This window comes from Pygoscelis adeliae, unplaced genomic scaffold, assembly GCF_000699105.1.
Source record: "Pygoscelis adeliae isolate BGI_AS28 unplaced genomic scaffold, ASM69910v1 Scaffold659, whole genome shotgun sequence".
In the NCBI taxonomy this organism is placed as follows: Eukaryota; Metazoa; Chordata; class Aves; order Sphenisciformes; family Spheniscidae; genus Pygoscelis; species Pygoscelis adeliae.
In genome coordinates this window covers 149016-154919 of record NW_008825546.1, presented here as the reverse complement: position 1 = coordinate 154919, position 5904 = coordinate 149016, and the positions used below count along the sequence as shown (strand labels likewise).

The 5904-nt window shown below is 49.5% G+C and overlaps 1 long non-coding RNA gene across 1 annotated transcript; it reads right to left on the bottom strand.

Moving 5' to 3' along the window:
• Window positions 1-3827: 3827 nt before the first annotated feature.
• On the bottom strand, window positions 3828-5896 carry LOC103923642. The gene is made up of 2 exons (XR_663940.1): window positions 5130-5896; window positions 3828-4369 (listed from the first exon to the last, which is right to left on the bottom strand). It is a non-coding gene; the product is annotated as an uncharacterized LOC103923642 (long non-coding RNA).
• Between the last annotated feature and the right edge of the window lie 8 nt (window positions 5897-5904).

Here is a 5904-nt window from a genome sequence, read left to right as displayed (position 1 = left end):
CAGGGCTGAGCCAAGCGGAGCTCCTCTCAAATGACACAAACGCCGTTTAGCCAGCCCCAACCGGGGGGGGCTTCCACTGCAGCATTTCTCCGTGTCCCTTACATGTGCATTGACGTGAATAAAGAATATTTGGGTCTGAAAAATCTCCTACGTCCCTGTAGTTGTTCGGCGTCAAAGGTCTCGCAGGTGTCAAAGCACAGAAACCTGTCGTGCTGCGGGAGAATGAGGAGAACGGGAAAGAGAGAGGACGCCACGTGGCTCTAGCCCGAGCGATGACGGCAGCAAAGTCCATCACCAGATTTGCACGTGGGCAGGGCAGAAGGCTCTGGCGGCACGCGGCGAACGCAACACAAAGCGAAAGGCATCGCGTGGGAACTGTTTGCAGAGCTGCCGGTAAACCATCGGGATCCTCCGTTCTCACCGCGTGCTCGTCTCCAAAGCACGGGGCTTTGGCAAGCAGCGGTGCCTTCCACGTTCACTGCCGGCCTGGGATTTCACCTCGCCTCGTCCTACGTCTTTTACGTGGCTTTTTGAGCACCAGGATTACTTGTTCCTAATACACGAGCTGTAACTTGCCTAAAAATAAGCCCCGCAAACGGGGAGCCCTGCAGATGCACCGATACAGAAAACACAAGGGACTGTAGAATTGTCACGGTGTAGGAAAATGACAAATTTATTAAGATCTAAATATTCACTCTGAGGCTACAGCAGAATAAATGCTGTTACAAACAAATAAGCACTAAGGTCTAACACTTTATACTGCTGCTAAACAGCTCTCTGCTCTCATAGGTTTGCATGTTTTAAAACATTTAATGTTCTTGAAGTAATTAATCAAGACTTCAGATGTCATTGTAATACAAATTCCACCAAAAAAAAAAATGTACAATCAAATGCATCACCTGTTGCCACTGCAAGGTAAAAATCATTTAATAACATAACTACGGGAAATCGGTTTAAAAAACATATTTGTTAAATAGTAAGATAAAACTTTAGCAGCATTTAAAAAATTTGAAAGTCCGAAGAATATGGTAATCTTAAATCCCGAAATGCAACAATCCGAGCTCCGACGCCTGTACTACGTGTGTAAAATGAAGGGATGGGAATCTGTTGTTCCTCTGCCCAGGAAATGGCACGTCTGTATGGCGTAGGGACAGTAAGACAGACAAACGCCTGTACGGGCGTGGCTGTAGGAAAAGGTTACGCTCCTCTTTCCGCATCCTTGCTCTAGTGCTGGTGGATTCCCTCTTTAACGAAGAAACGGAGCTGAACTGTTCAGAAGGAAACTTGGCGCTGCCTGGGCTCGGTCTGGGCCGCCGCCTCAGCCCTGCCCTGCTCTTCCGGCAGCACGCCCGTCTGGGAAGGCACTGAGCCGCCCCCAGGAGAATCGCTGGGCTCCCCTTTAGGGAAAAAACCACCGGGAGCAAACGCCGTGCCTGGCAGCGCGGGCCGAGGCTGCATCGCTCACCTTCCTCCCGACGCAAAAAAGAGCCTAAACTGCTGCTTTTGCTTTGTAACCGAGAAGGGTGCTTCCACGGAACTCACGAGCCAGTTCCGAGCGATGCCAGCGATGGAATCCAGCTAAGGGCAGCTCCAAGGACTACGTAAAACCTGATCCCGATCCTGCACCTGAGCGAACGTCAGAGAGCTGGCCTTCCCTCGGCACCGTCCGAGCACCTCCTTCCCGCACAGCCCAGCAAAACGCCGTCTTCTAACTGCCTCTGGACGCCATTTTCTCAAAACCTCGCGCCGAGTTAATTCAGGATCTAGTAGAGGGACAATGATAGACTAACCATAAAATACCTGCACAGCCCCGTCTGTGAAACGAGCTCCGAATCTGCTCAGCTTTCCTGCGCGCGGCTGTTGCCCTTTGCAGCCTCCTAACAGCTCAAAACCTCTCCCAGCATGGGCCCTGTCCCACACCGACAGCCTTTCCTGGCTAGCGGAGTGGCTCCCGACATCTTCTTCCCCTTCGCCACCAAAGAGCCTTCGGTTTTCCATCCTACATGCTGCCGCCACACCTCACCCGTACAACTAAGCTGTGAACAACTAACTGCTGCCCAGCCTGTAAGACCACTGCTGCTGAACGAGCCCTGTGCCACCAGACTGCAGCACTCGTGCCACCTCCGCCGGCAAGGAGAGGCTGGGCCTGCTGCTGTCCTACCTGGGGACGAGAGGGGCCTCCAGTTCTCAAAGATTGTCTTGTTCCTCAGCCACTAATACCATTTGCGAGACTCCCGGTAAGCCGTACAAATCGCCTTTGCCTAAGGGGATTGTTTTACAGCTCTTAAGACAGCACTAAAGCTGCGTATTGCGATAGTAACACCGCTCTCCTTCCAGGCTCTCGCGCTGCTCGAGAGCTGTCACGAAAGAAAAGAGGCGAGGACGTTCGTTAGGAAGAATTGATCACCGGGAGATGAGCTTCTGCACGACGTCGGCTGTGTGCTCCTCTGGCAGAGCTGCCAGGCTGTTGATAACCCCTGACGTGAAGCCCTTCTGCACAATAACGGCTTCACACTACGTGGAAGTTAAGAAGTTCTCCAACTCCCTCCGGCAGCGGCAGAGGAGACCCGCGGGGTTTCGCGCCGCGTTTCCAAAGCAGAGAACGTCCAAGCAGCGCGGTGTCCGGGGCTGGGAGCACCGGTGCGCACAGCCGCCGCCCTACAGCATAATGACTTACCGAAAAAGCACTTAGAAGTGACTCAAGTATGAAAGGAGCTACATAAAATCAAATTCTGGTGTGTAATTGAAGACCTGCTGTTCCTTTGCATGTTCTTAATAGTGCAAAACATTATATATGCTTTTCTTTTTTATTCTTGAAGCTGTAAGTACTACCACCAGCTGCGATCACGGCTCCGCCCAGAATCTGCAGTTTTATTTGATTAAATAAATACCATGAGATTAGAAAGCAATTGTGCACGTCTTGTGATTAGAACGGGCCTGTCCCAAAATAACTCACAGTTGCTCAAGGAGCTCTTCAGTCCCCCTGAGAATTCAGGGCAAATCCTCCCTCTCGACTTCAGATACGTAAGAAAAGAAATAACTGACGGAGCATGAGCTTACGTGACGGGAGTGCACGCAGCCAAGCGGCTGAAACGAGCAAGCAGTCCTAGGAGAATGAGAACAATCGGACTCTTGTGCAGGAGACTTTTGCAGGACAAACAGCAGTTGAGTTTTCCACCTTCTGGGAAAAGATTAAAAGATATTAAACCTGAGTGAGTTTGGTTTGTTCCCAAAGAGCCACGGCTCCACCATCCAGCATCGAGAATAAGGCAGAAAGTGTGCAAATGAGAACCGAGCTCTGACCTCCCCACCACGCTGCCGCTGCGGCGCGTGCCGGCGCTTGCTCGCTGCAGGGGAAGGGAGATGTCGAGCTTCCCTTTCCAAACGTCACTGAAAGCAGGGTGAATTCCCTGGCGGCCTGGGCTGCTCCTCCATTTGGGCTAACGTCATCGGATCAACGCTTGGAAATACGATGGTCGGTGAAGGGGAAAAAGAAAAACGAGGTACCGAGGAAGACGAGACTCTTCCAGAGCTCTCCAGCCTCAGAACCCCGTGCCGGCGGTACTGACGGTACCCGGTGGTGCACGTGGTTTGTGTCTTTTCCCCCTCCCCGGGACTCTCTGCACCAGGAAAACCAAGCTTAATATTTTACTTCCAAGTTTAGGAGCAACAGTTTGTTGTTCCTTGCAAAGACACACAGTGGAAAAGAAAGCAAGAGGAGGCCTGCTGCAGCCTCCTTGCTCAAAGGCCTTGTACCTCAAATATATCCCCTACGAAGGACAGGGAAGAAAAATAAAAAAATTAGAAAGTGTGTTAGCAAATGCTCCCATGCAAAAGTCTAAACTTTATTCACTTTTATTTATATATTTAACAATTCTAAAGTATTTACTTCTCGCTTTGACAAAAATGAAAAATATAGGAGCACTTTACTCTCTTTAGGAGAGAAGGGTTATATATACAGCTATGGAGAGATACTGGTTCCTCCTTTACATACAAAGGAAAATAATATTAATAAAAAAAGTGCTTCGTCGATCAAAAAAAGACTAAGAGCTGCAAGCGTTTATTCACACTGTACATCGCAGACCCCCAGAACCCGTATCATAACCTCTTGGCACCTGTCGTTAGGAACTGCAGAATCTTAGGCTTATTTTTGACTGTCTCTTTGCACCCACAAACCCACACAATGTTAGTGTGCGGAACTACACCACGTCCCCTAGCGTCAGCCCTCCCATCGCCCCCTCCGCGGAAGAGCCAGGCGGGAGCCCTGCATCATCCTTTTCCTGCTCCAGCTGCCTCTGCTTCACACGGAACAGCAACGCCGGCAGTTCCGTGCCAGATACTCGCCGCGCTGGTTTAGGAAGGAATGCGCCTAGATGCAACTCGACTGGAGAACCCATCCTTTCCTCTGCTCTTCCCTCCTGACGGTTTGAAAAACGTTTCAAAACCTGTACCAGGGCAGATCCCGAGACGCTTCGTTACCGGACCCCCTTCCCGTAAGGACACGGGCTGCTCTGCTAAACCGGCCTCCTGGACATTCACCTTTGTCTCGTGAACCTTCGGCTTACGCCGCGGCAGCGTAATGATCCTTGCAAAGGGCGTGGGGAGTTCAAAGTCAAAAATAAAATACCTTGACGTTTCTTTTCCCCATCAGACCTAACAAATATTCTGAGATGGTTTTCTCTGTGTGATACTCTCTTTGGATTATGCGATTCTGACGTTCCAGGGAAGGGAAGCGCTCCTTTCCCAACGTCTCTTCGATTTTGAGCTTTTTGTATCTAAAATACTCCAGCAGGATTTTTTTGTTCTTGGGAATATCACAAGAGAAGTTGTAACTTTGTCTAGGCAACGCATTGTGAAGCAGGATCTACGTTTCTTCCTTGCCAAATTGCACTAAGCAGGCTCTACCAAAAGGAAAAGGGGAGGAGTACCTAACACTTGTTTAAAAACATATGTTCAGGAGATTCACACTTTAATGAGGCGACTTTAAAAGCGACTCAGATCGGGACAGAAGGAAGGAGGGGAATCTATGATGTGTTTCAGGTGTTTACATAATCCTCAGGCAGGTTTTTCCTATCTGGAGTATACGGAATACAGGCTGAGAAAGGAGGCGACATGAGGAAGGAATGCGCCTAGATGCAACTCGACTGGAGAACCCATCCTTTCCTCTGCTCTTCCCTCCTGACGGTTTGAAAAACGTTTCAAAACCTGTACCAGGGCAGATCCCGAGACGCTTCGTTACCGGACCCCCTTCCCGTAAGGACACGGGCTGCTCTGCTAAACCGGCCTCCTGGACATTCACCTTTGTCTCGTGAACCTTCGGCTTACGCCGCGGCAGCGTAATGATCCTTGCAAAGGGCGTGGGGAGTTCAAAGTCAAAAATAAAATACCTTGACGTTTCTTTTCCCCATCAGACCTAACAAATATTCTGAGATGGTTTTCTCTGTGTGATACTCTCTTTGGATTATGCGATTCTGACGTTCCAGGGAAGGGAAGCGCTCCTTTCCCAACGTCTCTTCGATTTTGAGCTTTTTGTATCTAAAATACTCCAGCAGGATTTTTTTGTTCTTGGGAATATCACAAGAGAAGTTGTAACTTTGTCTAGGCAACGCATTGTGAAGCAGGATCTACGTTTCTTCCTTGCCAAATTGCACTAAGCAGGCTCTACCAAAAGGAAAAGGGGAGGAGTACCTAACACTTGTTTAAAAACATATGTTCAGGAGATTCACACTTTAATGAGGCGACTTTAAAAGCGACTCAGATCGGGACAGAAGGAAGGAGGGGAATCTATGATGTGTTTCAGGTGTTTACGTAATCCTCAGGCAGGTTTTTCCTATCTGGAGTATACGGAATACAGGCTGAGAAAGGAGGCGACATGCCACGAGCATTACAAGCACCAGCGCACTC